General features: G+C 33.6%; 1 long non-coding RNA gene across 3 annotated transcripts in view; it reads right to left on the bottom strand.

The window, feature by feature from the left end:
- The window catches only part of LOC107882420, a 77,820-nt gene extending 51,044 nt beyond the window's left edge, over positions 1 to 26,776 (bottom strand). Inside the window, exons 1-3 of one of the 3 annotated variants that reach the window (XR_003839665.1) lie at positions 26,253 to 26,776; positions 17,224 to 17,340; positions 15,212 to 15,317 (exon numbers count right to left, since the gene is read on the bottom strand). This is a non-coding gene — a long non-coding RNA (uncharacterized LOC107882420). The remainder of the gene's footprint in view (positions 1 to 15,211; positions 15,318 to 17,223; positions 17,341 to 26,252) is intronic. The other 2 variants (XR_003839664.1, XR_001678734.2) reach the window with 2 other exon arrangements.
- Positions 26,777 to 27,105: the final 329 nt, after the last annotated feature.

Genomic DNA, 27,105 nt, shown 5'->3' with positions numbered 1-27,105 from the left:
GCCACGTTCCTATATTGCCGCCGCGAGAGTATCAATATAAACTAGACGCGTGTAATTACACGTGGAATCGCGGAACGAGCGATTAAAAAAAAAATTACTGTAATAATAATAAAACAGGTTTTAACGACGCGCGGCTTAAGCGATTTTTAAACGAAGACGGGGAGGACGAGATCGAAAAAAATAAATAAATAAAAAAGAAAGAAAGAAAAGATTATCAAACAGTAGCCATTCGCCGACGACGACGACGACGGGCCGGTTCATCTACTCATATAATATTATTACTATTATTATTATTATACTGTATAGCTGAGCAGGTACACATATTCATTATTATATTATTATAATATATTATAGTTGTGTGTAATAAATGCTGCACACACGTGGTAACAATATTATACATACAACTCACCCGGGAGGGGGCGGGGACGGTGACTTACACGTCGCCACTGCTACTGGACATTAAAAACGTATTTATTATCGCGTTATATGTATATACAGCGGCGGCGGGTCGTCTACAAAATCGTTTTTGCCAACTCGGCGAACGACGACGATTCGAGACACTACGCCGTTTAATTGTTTGACTATACAAAATATGTATAATGCGATAGTGTACAGAGTGATTCACCACCAAGCATGATCTACTTTTTTTTTTCAATAACGCGGTCATTAAACATTTTTAATTTTAGTTTTAAAATTCATACCCACGCCGTGATGGTGGCTGGTACGTTGTGCAGGACTAGTATATCACTTACACACAGTTTCTTTCTATAAGTAAGTAATATAATATATTAATTATTAACTACCAACGTTTAAACTTTAAACGGTAATTGAACATATTTTTGTCGATCACTTTCGTCGCCAAATTGTGCGGCCACGCGACGACTGTTGTACGCTACGTAAATCAATTAATTATAGTATTATGGCTGTAAATAGTTATTACTGCTGAGTACAACTATCTGGATGGTTAAAGAATCAAAGAGTCAAAATATATTATCAAGACAGTTTTTTTTCGCTCTTGAACGGGATAGGGGAGAGAACTTGCTGCATATACGTCCATGGCCACTGCTAAATACGTACTGTTATACACTTATACCGGCATTATAATATTTTACTAACTTCCGGAAAACACCACCGCCGGCGACACTATCTCCAGGACGTATTTAATATGTATATTATACCTATTATATTATTATGATAACCCGAGATATTCCATTCTCAACTCCCTCACTTAGGTATTGCACGTCTTAAAATCGGGTATATAGTTTCTTATCGAAACTAGCTTGGAGCGTTATACTTTATTTAGTTATTATTATTATATTATACGAGTACAGATATACAATACGACCTTATTGTTATTTTATCGTCACAAATAACAAGATTCTTTTGATATGGAAAAAAAAATGTTAATTATTAAACCATGAACCTTGTTGGCGATAGGTATACTAAACAATAATGGTGCTAAAGTGGCGCAGTATAAATAATAAATGTATATAAAAACGTATACTTGCTATTATATACCTACCATGCCTACGTATAATATTATAATATAATACAGTGTACCTATATGTATACGCGCGTATATAATATAGTATTTTATCAGTTTAGTTCGGTCGATTTAACAGACATTGTTGTTGTGTTGTTTGCAACGAAAAAATTCAAAAGCCAACTGCGGACCAGAGGGGAAAAATAAAACACGAATCGCCCTCGATTTGAAATTTTGAACGCAATGGGTCTTTCGTTTTAATGGATAACGGTGAGTAAACTATATCGACACGATATAAATATAGCAACAGAAAAAGCAGCAGTAGCAATTTATATAGCAGTAGTAGCACAGTATAATATAGTGCAACTGTGGAAGCGACCGCACGGAAGCGGTATAATATATTATAATATCGTGTATAAGGAAAAAATATAAACAAAAATATCAAACACACATTATATATTATGACATTTTATAAAATATATACTATAATATAATTTATATATATATACATATCGCGTAACTCTTAATACGGAAACGTTCGACCGGAAATGGAAATGCCTATGAAAAACGATCACGGGTCATATTATTTTATATAGTATATATGTAATATGTATAAATAAAATATTATATTATACTTATATGGTATAATATAATATAATAATTGTCCATAACGAATAATTGCGTTTTCGTGTTTTCATAGAAATTGATTTAGTTACAACGTTTCCGACGAAATCGTTACCGATTGGCAATTTCTATATTATCTTTTTAACGTATATTGTACATTATTATTTGTACAACAATACGCCATAATATTTACGACGACGATTCTATACGGACTAAAGGTCATGACGCCCAACGCTTTTTATAATAATAGTCTGATAATACTGCAGTGATCTGTAAGTTATATGATAGCATATAATACATCTGACATCATATTATTATCATTTTTGTCCGTCACGCATACAGTTAAGATATTAATCTCACAGTTGTGTCAAATATTTACACACAACAATATTGATTAGGTTTTAAAATAATAATTGCTTACATAATAACTATGGAGCCCAACGTGGTTCAGAAATATTTTAAATTAAATGGTGTTGGGTACAGTTTTTTTGTTTATCATAACCCTTTCACCGCTGAACAGGAGAATCAAAAGCAGTAACTGTGCTAAAAATGTTTCAGAAATTATGTAGACATATCAACATCTTACGGTCATATAAATCCTGAGTTGTGTTTCTTTAATATGTAATAATAAAAAAATTGAAAAAAAATGTATTTCCTAAAGTTACAATTTACAGTATCTTATATAATATTCTAACAATGAGCTTACATAAGCACAAGCAGTAATACGGACTTACACATATTTTTTTAGATTTTGGAGGGGCAAGATGTATCACCCCTAAATTTGACTGTCTGATGTAGATGTATAGGTACGAGTATATGAAAAATGAATCTGTTAACTCAATTTGTATAGCAAATATTTGATACGTCCTTGTAATAGAAATTGAGTTATTTTGGAAAGTAAAACATCACTTAAATAGCCAATAAATATATTACATATTTTACTATAGCTTAACATTTTTCACGATGAACTATGGAGTGAAGAATTATATTGGTTTTATGTTATTGTTATCATTCTAGTAAATAAATAATTTGATACCTAATTAAATAATTACGCCGTATAGTTTCTATAAAATAAAATTGAAATATGATTAAAACAATGTTATTAGTTATTACCACGGAAGATAAAATAAACAATATGGTTCGTGAATATTTTATCAAATAATAGTCAAATTTTTTTTTTTGAATTTTTTATTATTTCAGTGAAAGGTTTATTAAAATATAAAAAAACTTTTCGTATGCCAAAAAAATAGGTTAATCCTTAATACAAGTTTATTATAATGATTAAGAGTTATTAAATATGTTATAATGTATATGTAGTAGTGTAGTACGTTTCAATCAATAATATAGGTACAATGAGGACTTTTTAATATAATATTTTGTGTGAAATGTATTACTTACCTAACTCTTAACTAGTTTTATCCTTATCATAATTATTTCGATATGATAAGTACCTCCGTTGAATATATTATGACTATAGCACGTCTAATCATCGAATTGATTTATTGATCCACGTAGGTTTGATGTGGAGCGTGAAACTTTTGATCATTATAACGACTAACGAGGTTTTAATAGTTTTCCAAACGTTTATCACTATTTGACGTTTATGCACACGGTTGCCGAATATAATATAATTACGTTCAGAAGCCGTTCGTTAGTAAAAATGCATATAATCATAATAATATTATATACCTTGTCGGAAAGCATTGATTTAAAATATCGAATATGGCGTTCCACAAAACGAAATTGACGCAATGTGATTTCGTGCGTTTGAATTGTGTATTAATTATTATTACATACCTATTAGTATAATATTATCATGCATATTTAATACGATCAACCTACGCTTCACTGTTTTATACATAGTACCCCAGTAGTTATATTATGTACGCGAGACATTTTTGAAAATAAAATACTGTAGTTGGTTCGTTTAATCGACAGAATATTATTTTTCTAACGCCACGTGCAATGTATACCTATAGATACACACCACAGTATATTATAATATTATGTACAGTTGATAGTACCTAGGTATATCATTATGCAGTATTATACCTATTCATAATATATTATTGTCGAAAAGATTCAGCGGTCATACAACGTCATGTACGATATGTGTTGACGCAAGAGAAAACGTTATAGGTATAGACATTTTTCTCTCCCACGAGCGACCTTTTATCACAACAAATATACTCGGACACAGTGAGGGTGTCAGAGTAAAGTTCTTGTAAAGTTTATAAAGTTTGCACTATATTGCTATACCAGAACGACGGACGAAAACGGGTGCTTAAAAATTATAACTTTCAGTTGCAGTTACTAATCCATATTCTATAGTAACGTCCTGCAGTAACCACTTAATTGTAATTCTCTGTGTACTCATAGGTAACATTTTTTAACCGAAACCAGGAATAAATGCAGTGACATCGACATCACCGGCACAAAAAACGCAAGACGAAGAACGGGCGAAATATAGCAGGCCAATAATGGCACTCATATTATAGTCCTATTATTTTCTATTCGTCATGCGCAATCAAATTTTACGAACACATAATATTGATTATATTTTTATTCAGTGTCTGTGCTATACCGTATATTCATGTATACATGTACAATATACGGTATGCTTTATTATATAATCATCGACAATATTCATAAACATCTATTCGACGGTTGAATCCAAAAAAATGGCTCTCCTGAAATTGTTTTTACGAAGAAAAGAGTATGATACAGCCGAACACGACTGTTATGTTATAAAATATATGTATATGAAATATGCAAATTCGCGAGTAAAAAAACTAGGACGTAGCGCTACCATATCTATATATATATCTACATACGTATATCTATAGATTAGGTATATTATTATATGTTGGCACGTTCTTACGTATATATATATATAATAGAAAGACGGTTCGAGTATAATATGTACGCAAGCGACGACAAAAATTTCTTTTTTTTTAAAAAAAATGGGAATATATATTATTATTATGATATTAATATAATAAAAAAAAAATATGGTCGTGTCGTCTTCGCGGGAAAAAAAACAGCCGCTGCTTCCACCGCCGCCGCCGCCGCCGCAGTGGTTAATACACCGGCGATTGTCTGATTGGTCTCGTGCCAAAACGCGTCGCTAGTTTGGATGATCCCGCGAGAAAAGTAAATAAACCTCCGCCTAGGTTGTGAAACAATAATTCGCGAACCGATCGCGGTGCTCGCGTGATGTTGTCTGTCGATTTTTGCCTTTTTGAAAGCAATTTATTCCTCCACATTATACGACATCGGCACGCCTTGGCAGCAGTGTAGGTAGGTACCTCTCAATAATATACACTTATCGTTATACTATTGTTCAATATGTTTTAATCAAAATACACTAAATGTTTGTAAAAAAAAGGTAAAAATAAGATTATTTGATTAATTGTCTTTGGTAGTGTCATACGAAAATGGTTTTAAACAGAAGTGAGAACCACAAAACAGATAATAGTAACAAAAACTTATTTTTTCGAGCAAACATGTGACGCAAGTAATAATTGTTCTGTAACTTTAAAATGCGGAACATATAATATTTATAGGTTAGAACTTGAAGTTATGTACAAACGTTATTTTTCAAAACTCTACAATAATATTGACTGAGTGTCATAAGTTAGAAAAAACGGTTTGACAGGTTTGACGTTTAAAGATTATTTTTACGTAGAAACTGTAGAGTGAACGACCTGACAGCTGAAAATCCATTTATGTCGGTCGTACAACATAAACGCAGTGCGCCTCAAGAAACATATAAGTAATAATATATTACGCGCCATTTTATCAATATCGTACCCACTGCTATATTATAATATGCATACATGAATATAATTTTACTTTATTCCACAAAATACGTATAATATATGTTTGCCTGATACGTGGTTCGATCTCGTGCTTCACAATCGATATCGATTTTTAGCTCCGAGCTGCAACGCTGCAATAATAATAATATTATTATAATATACGATTACACGCGATACAATGATGTGCGCCTGTTTTCGGCGTTTTAGTTATTATTCTCGTATAAACACGTAATAATGTTTTAACTACCAATCATACAAAGTGAACATTCGTTATTCAACATAATAATATAACATTGTGTTTTTAACATAACATCCGGTCGGTCAATATATAATGTCAATACTATGTAGGTATATATAAATATATAATATGGACGGAAGTGCACGATGAATTTATTTCCCCTGCGTGTGCCGTAAATACTATACAGGTATATGTACCTCAGTATCTGGTATACCTATTATTATTACACGGTGTTTTCGGGCTTTATGGGAATTTGATAAAATATAGAAATTGTCTTGGAAACGAAAGATAAAACACAAATACATTATTCATTTGTTCAAATAACCCGTAATCTGATTTAAAATACAACCCCGTACAATAATGACAACCAAATTTATACCATACTATAATATTATTTACATATGAGTAGTTCCTATATTTATGAATATAGTTAGGCTGTCAGTCGAGATATAAAATTTGATTATAATATTTGAACTTTTTTTACCTACTAAAAAATATTATCCTCTTTTCATACCTCAAATGTGTCAAGCAGTTCAAGGACGATTGTTTAATTTAAAAAAAATAATTATTTGCATTTACAGTTAGTTGTACGGGGAAAAAAAAGAAACCCTTTTATAATTTAATAAATCACATAAACATTAAAACACTACATTGAAGGATTGGTTTGTTGTATTTCGTTTAGTGTTGATAATGATTAATGACTTCATAAAATATTCAACTTCAACACTACTATTTCGCGAACAAAATGTGACATCAAATTACACAATAATTATTCTTCGTTTGGAAAAACAACGAAGGGAAAAAAATGTTGACAATTATATTATTATATCCGACATTACAATGAATGCACATGAGACAGCTAATCCAGGACAATGTTTAATCATTTTCGAATGTTGTATAGAATACCCATACCGACCTAAATCTGAGGAATTCATATTTAATGATATTCTTCAAAAGAAAACACCCCTTTAAACGTTCTCGGAAAAAAAAAAATACTAAAAATAAATACAACTTAACCCGACTTATTATTATTATAGTGGAGGAGGGTCGCGGTGGGTTGGCATTCTAACTTTTAACGATCTCTTGAATAATAAATGTTCGTGACCGTTGATAGGCGCGAATACCACAACGTTTATTATTTTTTTTTTCTATTCAATGCTTCCTACGCGCTTTTTTCCCTCTCGGCTTTTAATAAATTCGCGTGCGTACATATTATTTTAAATACCACGTAAAAATGTGTACGCAAGCTCGAACTACTGGGTACGAAGGAAAAAAAGAAAGAAAACGGTCGTTAATCGAGACGCGATGGACGGATTGTCCATATTAAATTATTATAATTTTTTTCTTTTCGTAAATGAGAATCGTCATAAAAAAATTAATATAAAAACGTATAATATCGTATACGTACGGTGGCGTGTATAATATGTGCGTTGTAAACGAACAGAAACGTTATAATATAGCTATAGGTACATGACGACTTTGTAACAGTGTTGGAAGCTTATTCTGTTAATGTTGGTGCAGGTGTTATCGGGGCTCGGGTTCCACCTGTGTGTTTACCCACTCGCACGAAATTGGTTAGATGACACCGCGTGTAACGCACACCGGAACAATCGGTGCAGCTGGCGCTTTTTGTTTTCGTATATTTTTCGTTTTTTTTTTTTTATAATATATTATAATAACGATAATAATATAATGTCATGTACGTTTCATGTGTAATATGCGGGGCCCTTACGGACCGCGATAAAGAAAACTAGATACCGTAATAATATTATTGCCACCCACCTATCTATAATAATAATATTATTCTACAACAGTACAACACCGTGGGTTACGACGTTTGGATAACGGTGTGTTTGAAATAATATCGTACAGACGTACTACAGTAGAATATATCGTGATAATAGATTGTATCATACATTATAATATTATGTATTATTATCGTTATTACTCGCTAATCATACTACTGAAATATATAATTGTTGTGACGTGTACGCGCGTAGTGTGGCGATGACGAAAGCGAGCGAAGTCGTCGCAGACTCGCATTACAGGGCGAAATGGTAGAAATGCTCAGTGCTTTTTAGTTGAAAATAAAATATACGAAAACACAATTCATTTAGTTGTTTATCATTATTATTATTATTTTACACAATGATATTCCGCTTTGTTTTAATACCGTTATCGACACGCATAGGTATAATATAATATACATAGGAAACCAAACACTAATAATGAGGCGTTGAAACGAAATACTTATGAAACCCAGCCAGGATTATTAAAGTAGTGCGTCGGAGCGCAATGCAAGAGCAGGGAAATTGTAGGGAAATTTAGAAAGCCGTGCGAAAGTGGTATCCGCCTGCCATAATATTCAGGAAGAGCCTAAATTATAATATGATGGTAAATCGATCGGCGTCGGTGCGATGAGAGTAAGAGACTCGACAAAACCTTTTTTTTTATTATTACATAAAATGTATAAGCGTGTTATACATTTCAGAGTTTACGTAGGCAAAGATACACCGATGGTCGTATATGTGACGGAGAAGTTTTACAAGAATATACAGATCATCTCCAACATAATAATATTATGTTTTCATGCACAGCGGGAGAACCATTAATATATTTTGTTTTTGACACAATCGCAACGTTTATCGTAACGAGTATAATAATATGGTAGTATGCACTATGCAGTACATGTATAGTATATTATGATCATAATTAGACGATCGTCAAACAACATAGTCTTAACAATACTATATAATATTATAATATGAGTCCGATGAATATTATCAATAACACGTCATCGGTGTTATGCGTATAATATTATTATATTTGAAGAATATTTCCATATCATGGAATGGTCGTAAGAGAAATCGCTTTCAACAAGCAGAGGACTGTTTAAAATGTTGGCGTTATAACGAGTGGCTGTGTACCTAATATAACATGCCTATACTTAAAACAGCTGGGTCGAACAACTGATCGTCACAAAAACCATAGTCATCGAACTTACAACACTGCAGCGCAGTACATATTATTATTATAGCGTCGTTACGGTAAATCAGTTAATCGTCCGCCGAAGTAGCGTCACACTCGATTTGCCCAACGATTGTTTTAGAAATAACAATACGATGCACACACAATTAATATATTATTATTATTATTATTACTATATATTATCTCGAGCCGATATCTCTGCCACGGTATGTGTCTTATATTTTTACTAATCGTTTAATACTCACAGAGTACAAACACACGCACGCCAAGACTTGATATTATTATAATTTTATATAATACGACCATTGCATAGTAAATAGTAATAATAATAATAATTCAGCGCGTAAAGGTAATTACACCACCGTCGCCGCAACAGTTCTTCGTCGTTGTGTATTATTATAAACACGATGTACATTATATATAATATATAATAATATATTAAACACGTCCAGTCCGCCGATATTATTGTAACGGGTTGCTTGCGTGGGCTGTACATAAATGTATTACATTATCGTTTCGCAAAAACGTCTTGGCGACCAACGACAACTGCACCTTCGAACCCGTCGTCAATTCCAAACAACCACCTGCCCAACGATAATAATATTATATGATTTTTATGTTTTATTGCGTGGTGATGACGTATAGGTTGGATCGACAATTATTCTTGAAGATCTAATACGGTTAGCGACGTAGTATGTTGTACGTGACGTATATAGTGTATCGTGTATAATGTTATAATACACACCCGTGTCCCGAGGTATACAGTCGAAAAATCCGTCGCGACGAACGTGACCAGCGTCCAGATGGACGTTTCGACCCGTTCACACTTCTCGAAACACCTCTGCAATCAGAGTTTCCTTGTGAGACTCAACGCGACGCATCGGTCCTTTTCTCGCTGTCGTCGTTTTATTTTTAAAAAGCGGACTAATTAAGTACAATATATAGAATGAACATAATATTTTCTCGGAGTGGCGCGGACGACCATTGTTCGGTCGCGGGTCACGATTCGCCCATAAACAACCATTCTTAAAAAAAAGCCGCGTTTGTACACACGCAGCCCCCCCCCCAACACCTGAAGCGTACATTCCGCCGCGTTACCATACGCGTGCGTGAATTTAATTCTTTCAGATTCCCAGTTCGAAACGTTCCGCGGAGACGTTTACCGATGATGATAATAATAATAATAGTACTGAAAGATGCGTGCAGCAGTATATAATATTATATAGGTAGGTTACACGCTTGGTTATACCCCGGTATACGGACGGTATACCGGAGCAGCTATATTAGTCGAATATCATTGCGCGTATTATAATAATATAATTTATATGTTCAGGCGATTTGCCGATTTCTCAGCGAGTTTTTTTCCTCCCTCCTCTTCAGTCGACGCGACACACGCCACACGCAGTCGGTCGTTTATTTATACAATATTATATACACAATAATGTAACGCACGTTTCCCGCAGAACACGTCCCGTCTTACGGTCAGAGTAAAGCTCGCGAGCCACAGTCGCGCGCGCGTTACGACCGTCGGTCTTGGATGCTACACGCAAAGCGGCCGCAGTTGGCCACGCCTCAAACCAGCCACTGCCAATAAATCTGATGGCTTTCTTCCCCGTTGCCGCGGCCGTGTATTTCTCTTATTTCTTTTATGACAGTTCCCATTGTGCTCCCGAGCATTCAATGCCGTTCCATATAATATTATTTTCGATAAAGTTTAATAGATCGTAAAAGCGGCGACTTTGGCATTAGCGATCTGTCACCCGGCCAAAAAAAAAAGAGTTTTGACGACATAATATTATAATACCGATGGCGCTTTTTTTTCCGACCATATAATATAATAATATATATAAATATAGACTGGCGAAGTATCGTACCGGATTGCTCTACGCAGTGTTTGTACGATTTCGTCGAGCAGCGGACCTGAATAGTAATAATAATAACAACAATACAGAAACGATGGCTGCGGGAAAACAATAGCGAAATGAAGCCGATCTGGTTTTCATTGTTTGATTTTTATACTGCAGCCGAGCGGCGTGGTGGGGTGGTGGTGAGAAGAGGGGAAGAAGCGGCAGCACGCACTACCAGCGGCGGTCGTCGTCGGACCGGCTCGTCCTGGCCGGGCGGCATAACCCCGTTACACTCGGTGTAACACCGCGACAACACCGCGACTACACCGCGACTATACCACGCGTCAGTATATTATAATATTGCACCGAAAACACCCGGCCGCGACACGGAATTTCCATATTGTCAAAGCCACCGACGACGTCGTGACTACCGTATCCCGCTACAGACTTTAAAACTGGTCGCGGGAGATCGGACGACACGCGATTTTTCGCGCGCATGCGTGGCCCCGCACCGCACTGGTGTAGAACAGACGCACTCATTTCGACCTGCCACCGCCGCAGTTTTGAGTCTTGTACGAAACTCTATGGTATAATATTATATAGTTGTGGTAGTGGTGGTATATAGTAACACGCGGCACTGACTGCCGCTGCGGAACAATTTCGTTTGTCTTTCGAAACACGCCGAGGACGGAGAAACGAACCGTGGCCGGATCTCCGGTCGTTTGAACACGGTGGCATCGTCATCGCCGCCATCAGGTTTCCAACACGGCCAGGGTCACCAGCGTGACCTTGCTACGCGCGCAGCCCAACTCCCACGCGCTCTTTCACGTCGTTTTGTTTCTCTCATTATATTATAATATTGTCTATACCTATATATAATATAATATACCGCGTGGCTCGTATAACTTTATTTTAATATTATAATATGCATTTGTAAAATCATATACATTATATTATTTTATTTCCTCGGCCGTGCCATCACCACCGTCACAGTTTTCCCTTCTCGATCGAAAAACGCGACTAATGACTTTTCTAAGCGACAGGTTTATATATATTTTTTTCTTCTATTCTTCTTCACACCGTCGAGTCGTGTCGCGTTTCCCGGCCGGTGGCGGCGAATTTGTCACCGTTCGAGTGGAAACAACGATTCCACGGGAGATAGCCGCGGCAGGTCGTCGGCGTCGCCGCTTCGTCGATTGCGAATGTCGAACGGAGAGAGTTGATCGCAAAACGCATGTACGCGTATGGTATGTCCACCGACTGCTCACCGAGGCAACGACCTTCGATGACGACGGGTATACTCCGCTCATCCACCTAAAGCGTGTTGTCGTCGGGTTTTGGGTTACCACGCCGACATGAGCGCTTTATAACGCATTAAGTATTAAGCACGGCAGTCAGTTGGGTGTTATTGAGTCAGTCTATCACGGACTTGGGGGCTCCTAACGTTTTCTCGAGCATTTTCTGCAGTTCTATATCTTCTATGATATAGCTCGTAAGTACTGATGGGGCAGATTTTTCTTTCAACCTTTCCGTAAGGTTTAATTGGTTCAACGACACAAATACACACACACACACACACACACACACACACACACACACACACACACACACACACACACACACACACACACTAGCGCGAGCACACGCCACTCGAAACAATGGTCCGTTTAACTTTAACGGCGTACAAACTGCTCAAGACGCGTATCTGTCCGCCTCTCTCCCTCTCTCTCACTCTGTAAGTTATATGTAGGTATTTTTTTATTTCCTCTCTCACTTGGATTGAGATGGTCTACACGCACACACATACAACACCTTAACATCGTTCTGGCCCCACCACGGTAATGATTACGATTACAACTACAACTGTGAGTACAGCGATGACTGCAACGACGACGACGACGACGACGACATAGTCCGACAACACAAAGCCCGTCACGCGTGACCCGCGCGCACTTGGGCCAGATAGCTGCTCTTTGTCTCTCCGGTCGGTTACAAATAATACGGCTGCGACGATGGTTTGTATAGGTACATATAATACACCGTGTATACACGGAGAGCGACCGATAGGTCGGACAACGTTGATAATAATAATATTATTATCGTCATCGGATAGTAATAGTAATTTTTCGTAAACAGCTTTCTGCTCCAAATGCAATAATATTATATACGCATAATATCACGGTGGTGGAACTGTTAATATACACCTATATGTAGTATATTGGAGACGGGGCATGACCGGAGAACACACACTCACACACGGTGTACCTATACACCGATCTTGCGTTGGCCCTGCACCGGTGAGGAGAACGAATCCGTACAGCATAGATCATCATCGTATGACGTATTTTATATCATATTGCATACAACCGTCGGAAACGTGTGTATATAATATAACAACCATGTTGGGTATACAATATGTGTGGCTCGCTTTCAGAGGAATACGAAGTATATATCATTATTTATCATATCGACCGAATGAATAAAATATTGTTCGAGTCGCATTGTTCGCGGTGAAAAACTCGCGGTCTTTTCATGTAGGTATAGATAATAACATGTGTGCGTATACTATATATAATATATTATTATTATTATTATTATTATTATTATTATTATTATTATTATTATGTAGGTACCGTGTGCTCGTCATTGTACCTATATAGTCGTCTCCAAAAGTCACATGGTTCATTATTCATTGGCGAGTTTGTATAGCTGAGCCGTAATATATATAGTGGGTGGACAGCGCGGGCGTGCATAGTGTTTTAGGATAATATGGTATTTTTTTATTATTATTATTATTATTTTTTATACATTTATATTTACCAGTGGTTCTCAGTGGCACAATAGCGTCTATTCATACACATATAGGAGCGTTTGACCCCGGCAATGGTAATTATTAATTGCTCGTTATGCGCCACATTTGAATATGAATACGCCGTGTAAACGGAGAGCTCGTGACCGTGTACAATGCAAAGAGAGAAATGTGGAGCGATGTACATGAGGAGTATCATACAGTTACTGTACATATAATATGAAAAGAAATATTTCGGAGGCCATTATGTGTACGCGTATAGACCATTTGTGTATATGTGTATGTATGTGTCAGGCAAACTGTTTTTTAATAGATAAAGTCATCTCGTCGTAATATTCTTTAGCTGCCTCTGTCCCCCCTTTACCCCTAGTATACCATACCAACGTAAACGTCTTACTGATGGTAGTATTAAGCTAACTGTATACGTGTACGGTTTGGGGTGAAGTATATTTTTATATAATTACTGTTGTAGTAAACGAAAGGTATTTACACCGTAAATCTCCATAAAAGTAACATTAAATGTATGTATTGTATTATTAGTAACTCTATATAAGGACAATATCGCTTTATCAAAAATATAATCCTACATTCATATTTTGTAATAATATTATATATTATGAAGATTAAAATAATTTAATGCCATATATGTATGGAAAAAAATAAATTCATTTTTATTTTATCTATTCAAAAATCACTTAGGTACCTACTAAACATTTTTTTACATTATATTTATATATAATATTATGTTTAGGTACTACACATCAACTCATCATAAGTATTTATGCGTATTAGGCACTTCAAAACCTATTTCAAGTTTACAAATGCTATAATATTATTATAGGTTCATTTAAAAGCAAGCAAACTTAGAAAACATTTTTCAAATTTATATATTTTTTAATCCAATTATACGTAATTCTATAGGACAGTATTAGTATAGAAAAAAACAAAATTATGTTTTTTATTTTATTAGTTATATACTATCATAAAAACTAAAAATATTCTCATAATAGTTGGTACGCGCATAACTTGTACAACTTTTAAGTTATTGTATCCCACAAAGACAAATATAGAAATTACTAAATTACGTGTCATGATTGACTGGTAAAACTGGTTCTGTAACGCTTACATGGACACTTTAATATGGATTCAGTATTATCAACGTCAGTATTCTTACATACGATACTAGGCCTAAACAAATATTGGAATCGGATTCGTTCAAATTTCCTATCGGCTTACATACATCTGAGTAGCTATTTTATATTATACATTTTTATATATATATATATTTTAGGGATTTATGAATTACGATGGACTGTTGTACATTGGTTTGATAGATTTGTTCTGTATCGAGTACAATAAATTACCATATATTTATTTTTTTATAAAGGTATAGGTACTTACGTCACACAGCCGCTTGTCCATATCCGTATCGAGGAGTTTGAATAGTTCTCGAAAATAGTGTGTTTGAAATTTCCATCATCGATGAGAATATGAATGTAATTTTAGTCTGAAAAAAAAAAACCTTCACTTAATGAGTGTACCGTCAACGGAAGCAGCAGAAACACGTCGTAACAATTGTGCATAAAATCTGACAGGTTTTGAAACTGGATATGATGCGTATAAAGCTTATTATATATATATGTGTATGTATGTGTGTGTGTGTGTGTGTGTGTTTGTATATATGTACGTTTATGATTTATCCCGTAAAAGAGGAACCCACACACACACCAACATGCCACAAACATTGTGTTTTTGAACCCTTTTGAATTCCTCCGCCCACTGGTGGAGTTTCATTTTATGATGCCTCGTAATTCTTTTTTAGATTATAATGAAGGGACAATATTATACACACGGACAAGTTAACATGCACATTTCGAATATCATTGCGCATACATATCACATACCTACTGCAAACATTTCGCATATTATTATAATATATAAAATATACAATTGAATTATTTAAATATTAAACCAAAAAAATTACGTTTTTTAAAAGTATTTTCGAGTGCGCCGTGATAATTACCTATACATATTGCTAAAAGAAAAAATGCGTTTTTACGGTGATGAGAAATATTAGATATAGGCACACATAATATAAGCGATTTCCAATTATTATTATACAGTGTAACTTATAGTAAGTGACTTACGTATATTATAGAAAAATCGTTACAAACAAATTATCCGGTTTAATTATTAAAAATGCCCCAAGTGCGGTGTAACACTCATGGTACATTTAAACTCGTATGCGCGCATACAAAACACACACACACACACACACACACACATACACATACACACATATAATGTTATATTATAATAGTTTTTTAAGTCGTTTAATTTTTTTTTCCAACCACGCAGACACGACGCGCCGCGAAATTATTGCCGTCGATTATCGGCGAGTGGGCTATTCGTGGCGTTATGATGAATTACGTGAATAGACGTCGGTCGTTTGTCGTATAGACGGAAAGAAAAAAAATATGTTATTTATTCACGAGACACACACGCGCGCGAGCGCACTCACGAATAAAACGTATAGATCTTCATCTGCGTATATAATAATCGTACGGAGGAATAATAATATAATAATATGAACTCGAGACGAACGTCATCATCACCGCCACAGTCAGACGTACCTACCGTTCGTGTAATAATATTATCGTACGCACTTAAATTATATTTTAAAAAACCCAAACGGCAGACCTCAATCGATCGTCGCATATTAATAATAATAACGTCTCGAAATGAATACCGTCGATAGTCTGCAGAGGTCAATAATTATTATTATAATATAATATTATACAGGTACCCGTACGAATTATTCGACGACGGCGACGACGACGAAGACGATGGTAATGATAATAATGCTGGGCGCGCGTATACACCTCGGCGTACATAAAAATAATAATAAAAAATGTATTATTATATGCGACGAGAATATTTTATAATATATAACAAGTCGGACGTTTCGTCTGATTATAATAATATATTATTATAGTGCATGTGACAACCGTTCGATTATAGCCGTATTATACGCGTCGTAATAGGGATAGGGCACGTCATGTAAAAAACGAGACCGCCGACAAAGAGTGAACGCAGCTGACATTTGGCATTGACTTCGCCGTCCGCCGTTATAAGAACGGTCTCAAAGTCGGCGGAATTGCGGTCGGTTCGAGTGGCTCGTCCTGCGTTTATGTCGTGTCGTGGACTTAAAGACCACAACCGCTACAAGTGAACATGATCAGGATACCCGGATGGTCTTTGATTATTATCGTATGGGTACCGATTGTCTTTTTCACGTCGACAACTCACGTAAATTAATAAAACAAAGTTAACAATACTACTACTACAACTACATACTGTTATAGGTACTTCTACTAGAAAGACTACCACTAATAGAAATAAGAAAAACTCACCTGCAAAGACGTGTATATTATATTATAGTTCCGAATAGCACAATATTCCACATTTCAACATTAAACGCGTCTGCACTGTACATCGAGTGCGTCATGATATTATATGAGTGTCAATAACTATAAAACAATATAATATGACATATTATAGTACAAGTCAAAATAGAATAAGATTTTTAAGATATAATTTATATTTCAATAACAGAAAAATGCAAATGTAACAATATTTTTTAATAATATCAGTTAACAAATATTGAGTATCTTAACGCAGCACTGTCACGGTTATTATAAATTTAATATTGCTAATAGTATGTAAGTATATTACGTATATAAAATATAAGTATACTAATAATTACATTTGAATCATGGATCAATAAAAGTCATCGTAAAAATATAGTCTCTTTAGCATCTGGATTCTCAAACAGTTTATTTTGTCAATAAATTGCATGAAAAGTCGGATCATAAATTTATCTGAAAGAGCCCAACAAAAATACAGTTTTATTTTTAACTTCAAAAGTATATTATTTGTACACGTGTCGTATGGAATATTTGAAATTTGAATTCTATATATAATTGTTTTTGAAGTAAAGTCATTTAGTCAACAATTTAAGATATATTATATTGTTCATAATATATCAAATAAAATAACAAATGTTATCAATCTTACTAACCTAATCCAAACACAATAACCATAATGTTTAGTCAATACAGTAAAATATACTCGTAACAATTAGCCAGAGTACAATATTAAAATTAAGCTCAAATATGTTTAGCAAAGAGAATTGTTTAATCCAAATCTAATATTATATTTGATGTAGATAGTAAAAAATAGTTTATCAACTAAAATGAGCAGGAAGACGATTTTCAATTTGTCTAGCCCCAAATTTGAAATTATAGTTACTACAAATGACTATTGACAAACATCTCACTATCGACGTTTTGTTTTTATAGCTAAACATTTATTTTTATATAATTTATAAAAACTCACAATGAATTAAGTCTTTCCCTTGTCCAATAGTTGATATTTTTATTATATAAACGCATAATAATAATATTATGTGTATATTATATAGACATGTCAGGCGCCACGTTAATGACACATGACCATATTAAGTATTTTTTTTCACATCATCTTCGTTTCAATGATCATCCATTGTCAAGTGGTTTCTAGCGGTAATTACCGTTTGAGTCACACGGCTGTGTTCATCGAGCCGGCTGGGAGAGATGGCGTCATATAGACGATAAATATTATACCAAGTCCGATGGTTGCGTCGCGGCTGTCCATTCGCATGCGACATTCAACCGCTCACGGGTAACACGAGAATCGCAAACCAAAGTACATGTCAATCTCGATGATGTTTAAATAATATACAAGTAATGATCTAATGAAACCTAATGAATCCACGGTATCGGATTACCGGAGATTTTAGTGGAACTCGAATGGAAATAAAGGAGGAGAAAAAATCAATCTACATCGACAGAGCATGCAGGTACGAAAACGCACACAGCGCACACGTATATTTTGCAGTGTACCACCGTTGGCTAGCTATAGTCCACCACCGCCGTCCTATATATATATTATATACCGTGCTAACAAGTCGGTGGTTAGTGCACACGAGAGAGACACTATAGAATCGAACAGACACTTTGTACGTTCATAAATATTGCACACGGAAAACGATTGCTCTTCGCGAGTCCTCGTAAATAAAACCAGTTCGGGATCCTTTGTGACGGCTAACCATAAAAAAAAAAATAATAATAATAATAATAATAATAATAATAATAATAAATAACATCGACCGTGAGCAATAAAGAGGAAAAAACAGTAACGATTTTCTCTTGATCTCCAATAGACGACGACGCTGCTGAAAGCTATGCCCCGACAACGTTTTAATTGTAATAATGGGTACACGGTGCGATAAAGACTTTTTATTGCATTAAAAACATGTCGAGTAGTCGAACAAAAACCCGAGGTGAAGTACTGAAGTGTTTGAACAATTATAATGAGTAACAATAAAGATTAGAAATGAGCGAGTAAAATATAACGTCATTGCATGTATAAACTGTATACAAATACCAACATTATGTTTTTCAAAAATGGTTTTCATATTGCATAGTTATTAAAAACGCAGTTTATAATTTAAATTTTTCGAAATTTGTTTTAACGCGATGTATAATATTCAGAAGTGTATAGTTTGATAAATTACATTAATCAAATTCGTGTCGTACTAGGAATTCGCAGATTTTATGAAATATTATAAATAATTATATTAGGTATTCATCGGAAATTGCCAACGAGTTTATTGTTTACTATTGATAAAAATCGTACATATATTTGAATTCATATCCATGACGTAAACTCATTTAAAATTCCTCGTGGTAAAATTTGATATTAGAAAATAATATACTACCATCGTTGTACGTACGGCCGCATAGTATAATATTCTGTATTTTAAGAGATCAGACGTCATCGTACGTTTTTGTTTTGATGTTTATTATAATGAGGACGCAGACAAACGATGGTGAGGTCATTTCAATAGAAACCATCCGAAGAAAAACCATCAGCCTCGACGAATCGGCATATTATATTATACCCAACGCTAACCATTAAATTACGGAGAATTGATTTCAATCCCCTTTGCTGCTATATTGATGCACATATACATACATATATATTTTTTTGAATAATTCAACGTTTTATAATTTATTTGTGCAGATGAAGGGGTGTTGGTGAGCATATAAGGGTTATCTCGTAGGTTAGTTCCCACAGGACCCTTGCTAAACACTATTTGTCACCGATTGGCGGTTAGAAAATAAAATAATAATAAAAATGTTGCAAGAGAAGAGGAACAGAGAGAAATTGCATAAAAGAAAAAAATATATATATGTTAAGGTATATATGACGTATTTTATTTATAAACACGACCGTGCCGCTGGACCGGAGAACTTCGGGCTCGCATCGTTGGCTTGAGTTTAAAAATACATTTTAACCGTAATATTAAATATCAGCGGTTCAGGAATATTGCGGGACGGCTGTAAATTATAAATAATCATTTCCTCTATAGTGTATTTTCCTTGGCTAGGTGTATCGGAAAATATCGGCTGTGTCCGCGCACCGGGACGGTGAGCAATTTTAAATTTAGCCTTTAAGTATTAAGTGATCACCTTGTTCAGTGTTTTATGGATTAGATTACCATAAAGAAAACATTTTATCGATACCCAACTTGAGCTCAATAAACGTGATTAATCGCTCGAGGTTCAAAAGCCAAACGTTTTAATACCTAACATATTTTTACAATGACCATTATTATAGTATTGAACCTCGTACTGTATACAGTGATGAGTAGACCCTAATTTTGTTTTGCTAAAAGCAGTTTTAATTTAAAATCAAATTTTAGTTTGAATGGTAAATAGGTGTATAGAAAAAATATTTTAAGATTGTTGCGATAAAACATTGCAAATAAAATTATATTTATTGTTCAGAATATATTGAAAAAACAGTAACAACAAAATAAATACATTTTTACCAACATAGGTTTAAAGCTGTTTATAAAACCAACCGGATAAAATATTGTTTGTTAAGTATAGTTTTACTAATTTGAAAAAAAAGTTAAGTAATAAACTTTCTTTATGCTCCAAAAAAAACGTTGTAATAAAAAGTATTAATGACTACACTTGGTAAAAAAATAGATTTATAATTGTAAAATTTAAAAAAAAATGAATTCATTGAAGTTTTATATGGATCAGAACAATGAAATAAAAAAAAACATTTCTATTCGTATTTAAACATTAAAAATGGATTTGTAGAGAAAATTAAACGATAAAACTTTTTAGTCACAACTCAAAATTCGTATTACATAAATTTATCAAAGGGGAACTTTTGAAATGAATCCTATATTTTTTCCTTCATTACATGGTATTATGTTGTGTCCGTAACAGGATTGTTTATGTACATGTACGTTTTGGTATGCTACGTGTTCAATTGAAAATGCTGGATGATTATAAAAGGTCGTGATATTGTTGAAACAAAAGCGATGGTAAAAAATGATAGGGTAAGGAAAACGAATTTACTAGCGCTAAAAGGTCGAATGACGTTGCTAAAAGCTTTTGAGAAAGATGTATACACAAACCAAATTACATTTTCTTCTGGCCTGTTTACTCCCTTAAAATGTCACCATCGGCAAAATGGTTATGGTTTAATTTACAGTACTTGAATAATGCCATTACGCATTATAATTTAAAAATGTTGGAACCACTAGTTTAAATGTACTATCAGCAAGTGTAAACTCACAGCCTAATCACAAACTAGAGTATTTTAATTTTATATAAAAAATAGTGGTTCCTCGAATTTATAAACTGAAACACGATTGTAACTGGCTCTACATGCATGTAAATTATCAATAGTATTCTATCCACGATTCGGACCTTTCAGCGATATATCGTATGCATATCCAGTAGCTACCGAATAGGTCCCTTCTCTCTTTTGAGAATTTATTCAAATTGCTTGTCGTATATCAAGGGTTCACATCGACGTTTTATCGTAATGGTCTAAAGGGAAACGTCAAAAATAACTTTAGCTTTTATTTGAATTCAACGTGATTTATGATATATATAGTCTTGAAAACATACGCGAACAAATATATTTTCCACTAGAATAGAAACATTGATTATTATGAATCATATACAGACAGTACACGTTTAAAGCGCCCATTACAAGGGTACCTACTATTTTTTCATAATAATATTATATATTTTATAGTATTTTATTTGTACAATGCTCAAAGTACTTATATGAGATAAATAATTTCATAAATATTTTTAAATGTTCACAATATACTGTAATAAATTAATAATTTTTTCACTTTAAATATAGCTTATAAATCCGACGTTTTGAACGTTCTAATTCATATGAATAAGAATGCTAAATTTTATTTTTTGTTAAATTAGGTAATGATGTTAACTAATTCATCCAGATAAATACATTTTATATAAAACGCATGCTATCTAATAGAGTGGTGAAATATTTGAATAATTAGTGGTCACTCGTCAAAATAACTATAGTCCCACGCCTTAGCATGAGCCCACATATACACATTAATATTATATACCTATATACCCAGCTATAATAAAATGTATAATAAAATACTAAATTAATATTTTATTTAAATAATATGCCTAAATAACATAGCACAAATGATAACCATCAACACATCATTATTGTAGTATCTGATAATAACTATTCTTCAAACATTACAAGTTAATTTTATATTCCAGCTGATCCACGTGATAAAGCTAAATAATCTCGTAAAAACAATTTATCATCTACAATCGATATAATATATTATTGAGACTTGAGACGTTTTAAGAATCACCCACCCTCATTCACTATAATAGTATATAAAATAAAACACGTCAAAACCTTCGAAATGTTAGTATATGTATACTCCGCAATAGAATAATCTCCATACTCCAATCCTTTTCTTCATCAACGATTATTGAAATGATAAACCAAAAATGTCATTGCACAATAAAATAAAATATTATAAGAATAAACAATGAATAGTTCATTTATATTTTAACAACGAGACTGAAAACATACAGTTTAAAGAATAAAATTTGAATACCTAAAACGAATGAACTATAATTTTATTTCAGATAGGTGATAAATGAATGTCACCCGAACGTTTGGAATGTAAGGAAGATAATAATTTTAACAGACCGGGGGGTCCAGGTTATAATAATAATTAGTAATAAGCGATGTCCGTGACCCCTTCTAACTTCCAGTAGAACAAATTAAAACATAGTATGTGATGTGCCATTAGTGTGTAGCACATAGGTTCTATTGTTTTTATGACTTAACGACCCAACGAAGAATGGTGGGGAATGCCTTTGCCCGTTAGGAAGACATTAATCCTATGCGTCACAGAGCCAAAAGTAAACAAAAAATAATATTTAGTAAAATATAAGCTGTATTCAAGGAACGGTCTAAATTTTGAATATTTTAAAATAATCACTTTAGTGGAAAAAAAATGATGAGTGTAAATGATCGTAAACGTGTACGCGCACTACGCACACATAAACCTAGTACACTACTCTACCCACACACATGTGAGATGATCAATGTAAATGTTTAAAAAAATGTATTCCTGAATAATGGTCATGTAAACTTTAAAATGAGTAATGAAAAATACATTTACATGGGTATTGATAGTTCAACGGAAGCGTTTGTTGATACTAAATAAACAGTACAAAAAAGAACAGTGCGAAAATAATAATTACAAATTGTTTTAGTGATGAAAAAAAATAGTGTTTGATATTTTTTGTAAAGGTTCAGAAATGTAAATATTTAAACGGGACTGGCTATTATGCACCGTGGACAATGTTGGGTCATTAGATATTCATAAACATATCCTAAAAATGTGTAATTTCGTTTTTGATAATAAGAATACCTATGTAACTTCTATAAATATGTTCACAAATTTGTTTTAATACTATTTGAATTAAGTTATCGATGTAAATACATTTGTGTCCCAATGGCATACGTCACCGAGGGTGTTTTTATTAATAAAAAATAAAAATAATAAAAATGAGAATATGTAATATTTAATATTATTATATGAATCCATAAAAAACGATTCGTAGGTAAATAATAAGGTTAAACTTATTTCCTATAAAATTTTAGTACCTACCTATTAAAAAACCGATGTACAAACTTTATTCAATTATGTTACTATATTTTACTATTATATATACATTTATTTAAAACATATTAAATTCTTTCAAAATTTAAAATAATTAGTTTTTTTTTGATAACCCTTGTTCCATTTACGATGTGATCGAGTAGAAAAAAAAATCAATATTGTACAATAAGTAATAAGTAATAACCAGTGCTATAAAAATAAACCATGCATGCATGTTTTTAATTTTCAGGGACGTAGTTTCAAAAAAAAACAATCTATATGTATGTATACCATACATATGTGCTCACATATCCTCCCTAAAAACGCTTATTCAGTCGAAACCCTTCTAAATCGGACAGCTGCCATGGGAAAATCTCTCCCCATCGCGTGTTATTAAAAAGTAGTATAGTACGTCATATTTTGTATTATATTATTATTTCATTGTATATACACACATTTTTATTTTTTATGTTCACAATATATGAAAACACAATTTCGATATGAAATAGAGATAAAAACAATGTGCATGTTATTTTTAATATACCTACAGTCTTTTTTTTTAAACAAATGTTCCTTAATGCATTTAATAACGAACAATAGCTGTTAATGAATTAGACGTAACTAGTAAAAGAAAAATTAAAAATGTACTGTAACGGAAGGGTCCTCATTAATCGAGTTTCATAAATTTTATAGCAAAGCGAGAACCAGTTGATAATATTTAATAAGAATATAAAAATATTATATGTTAAAAATCAGCGATTTTTAATTTTTTAATTTATCACACGAGCTATATGAATAATACAAATATTATGCTTAACAGTAAATAGGGTACCCTTGAATTTTATGAAAGTTATAATGAAATGATCAGGGAAAACGAGAATAAAAAATATTTTATGTAAGCAGGTAAAGTACATTAATATATAATTTTAACTATATTTATTTTGTAATAAAAATACAAAATCGTCATCGAATAAATGTTATAGAAATATTATTAGTTATGCGACACAACTAAACATATAAGTAAATACTGCTGTTAGTGGAAAAAGTATTTTGTAGTTAAATAATATGTTTTTATTCAATCAAATAAATAAAAATTAGATGAGTAAAAATATTACAATGTTTTACAGGGGAACTATATATTTTTTAGTGTACTGCATGACATTTAAAACAAGTTTTAATAATATAGTAAATTGTTAAACTAAAAATGTATTAATATTGTTGTTATCAATCTAAATTCTGTTTCAATATTTAGGGTTATTAAATTAATTGTATTACAGGTATAATGAAACATATTTTTTTTTAAAGATAATTCACGGATGTAATATTCAATTAAAATATATGATAATGCACCTATACTGATGTCTGTCAACTGTCACATGTTTAATTTTTTTTTCGATTAATATACGGGCTTATTTTATTGTCACACATGGTTAAAAACTCATTTGCCACAATCCATCCCTCTTTTTAACGAACAGTATACAGACAACGTATGCACGTAATTAAAAATATAATGATAATAACACAACCACATAAAATATATAATATATATTGTACCTATAATGTATAATTGCATTAGGCATATTTTTTATAAGGTAGGCACGTATGATTGTTTTTTGAAACTTAAGGATTTTAAATACAAATATTTAAAAATGTCACCATCAAGATAATATATTGAAATTAAAAGTTCAATTTAAAATAAGTTGACCAAATAAAAAGTCACAAAATGTAAATGAAATGTGATTATTAGTTTTTTCTGAGGTAAATCGGTCATTAAAAATAAGTATATAGCTAGCTTATAATCAAAAAACTTGGCTCGAAAACTATTTGGGTTAAAGATATTCCGTGTTGGCGATGTCAAAAAATTGCAACAATTTGAAATACGTACAACTTTAGTATTTTTAATGTTTTGAATGCAAAAATAAATGAGCCATGTGTAACTGTGTAAGTAGTAGATTCGCAAGTATAGGAAAAATCAAAAATTCTAAGCACCTTTTTTATAATTTCCATTTTTAAGTCTCAAAATTATTCAAAATAGTTGCATATTTTATTAATATTGATATACGAAAAAATATTCTTTTTTATTGTAATAACGGGGAATGGTTTATAGTGGGTGTTTAACTTTATTCAAATTAATTTAAATTTGACATATTTTTAAATTTTTGTTAACATATATACTTTTATCCCTCCATACTTTAATTTAAAATTAAAAACATACAATTATATTGTGTATTATTGGGTACAACAACTAAGAAAAATGAATATATATATAAAACAACCATAAATCATAAATTGAAAATAAAGTTTCGACTTATCATAAATAATATATTTTGAAAATCTCATGGACGTACTCACCAATGTCGTCGGTTGACCGTCGACGACGATGTATCGGAGGTCTGTGGCTTGAAGATGAGCGCGAGTTGTCGAGTACTGCGATCGTTCTAAAATGTTTGTTGCATGGGATATGATAAAATTAAATAAAAAAAATAGCGAAAAAAAATCAAACACAAAAAATATAATATCGTAATCGTGAAATCGGCGGTTTACTCGGGTGACGGACGAAGAGAATAAAAACGTAAAAATTATAGTTTTATGCTGCGGTGTAAGTACGGCAAGTATAAGTAAACAGCGGCGGAATACATAATAATATTGTCATAACGAAATAAGAACTTAGTGTGGTTTAAATGGTGGTAGTGAAATGAGAGAACTCGGCGCGAGAACGTTTGTTGTTGATTGCAGCAGTCGTACGAATGACGGTCGACGGACCGGCGAGCGTTCGCGTCTGGCCGCGGGTTCGGTCCCGCTCGACCGTAGCGCGCGCGGTGCGATACCTGCGCGCGCGCTCGCCCGCGCCGGCGTGCGGGCCGCGGCCGGTTGTCGACAGAGCGCTCCGAGCGGGGCCCGCTCCGACGACGACGGCGCCGCCGCCGCGCCACGCGCCCGAGTGCGAGACGCGTCGGCAGGGGAGAGCCAACCGGCCGACCGGTCGGTCGGTCGGTCCCAGTGTGCTGTGCGCGTGGTCGGCTGTCGTCGGTCGCGGTCGGCGTACGACTACTGCCGTCGTCGACGCCGCGTACCGGGCACACATCAATACACACCCGCGGCCACGTGCGACCACACCCTTCGCGCCCGCAACCCTTTTTTAATAATAATATTGTATATTATTATTATTTTCGTCCCTCCGCCGTGTCACCTCCCCGGGCGATTC

The sequence above is a fragment of the Acyrthosiphon pisum genome, chromosome A2, assembly GCF_005508785.2.
Source record: "Acyrthosiphon pisum isolate AL4f chromosome A2, pea_aphid_22Mar2018_4r6ur, whole genome shotgun sequence".
NCBI lineage: Eukaryota > Metazoa > Arthropoda > Insecta > Hemiptera > Aphididae > Acyrthosiphon > Acyrthosiphon pisum.
The sequence above is the reverse complement of the archived record's forward strand: the minus strand, read 5'-3'. Positions and strand labels throughout refer to the sequence as shown.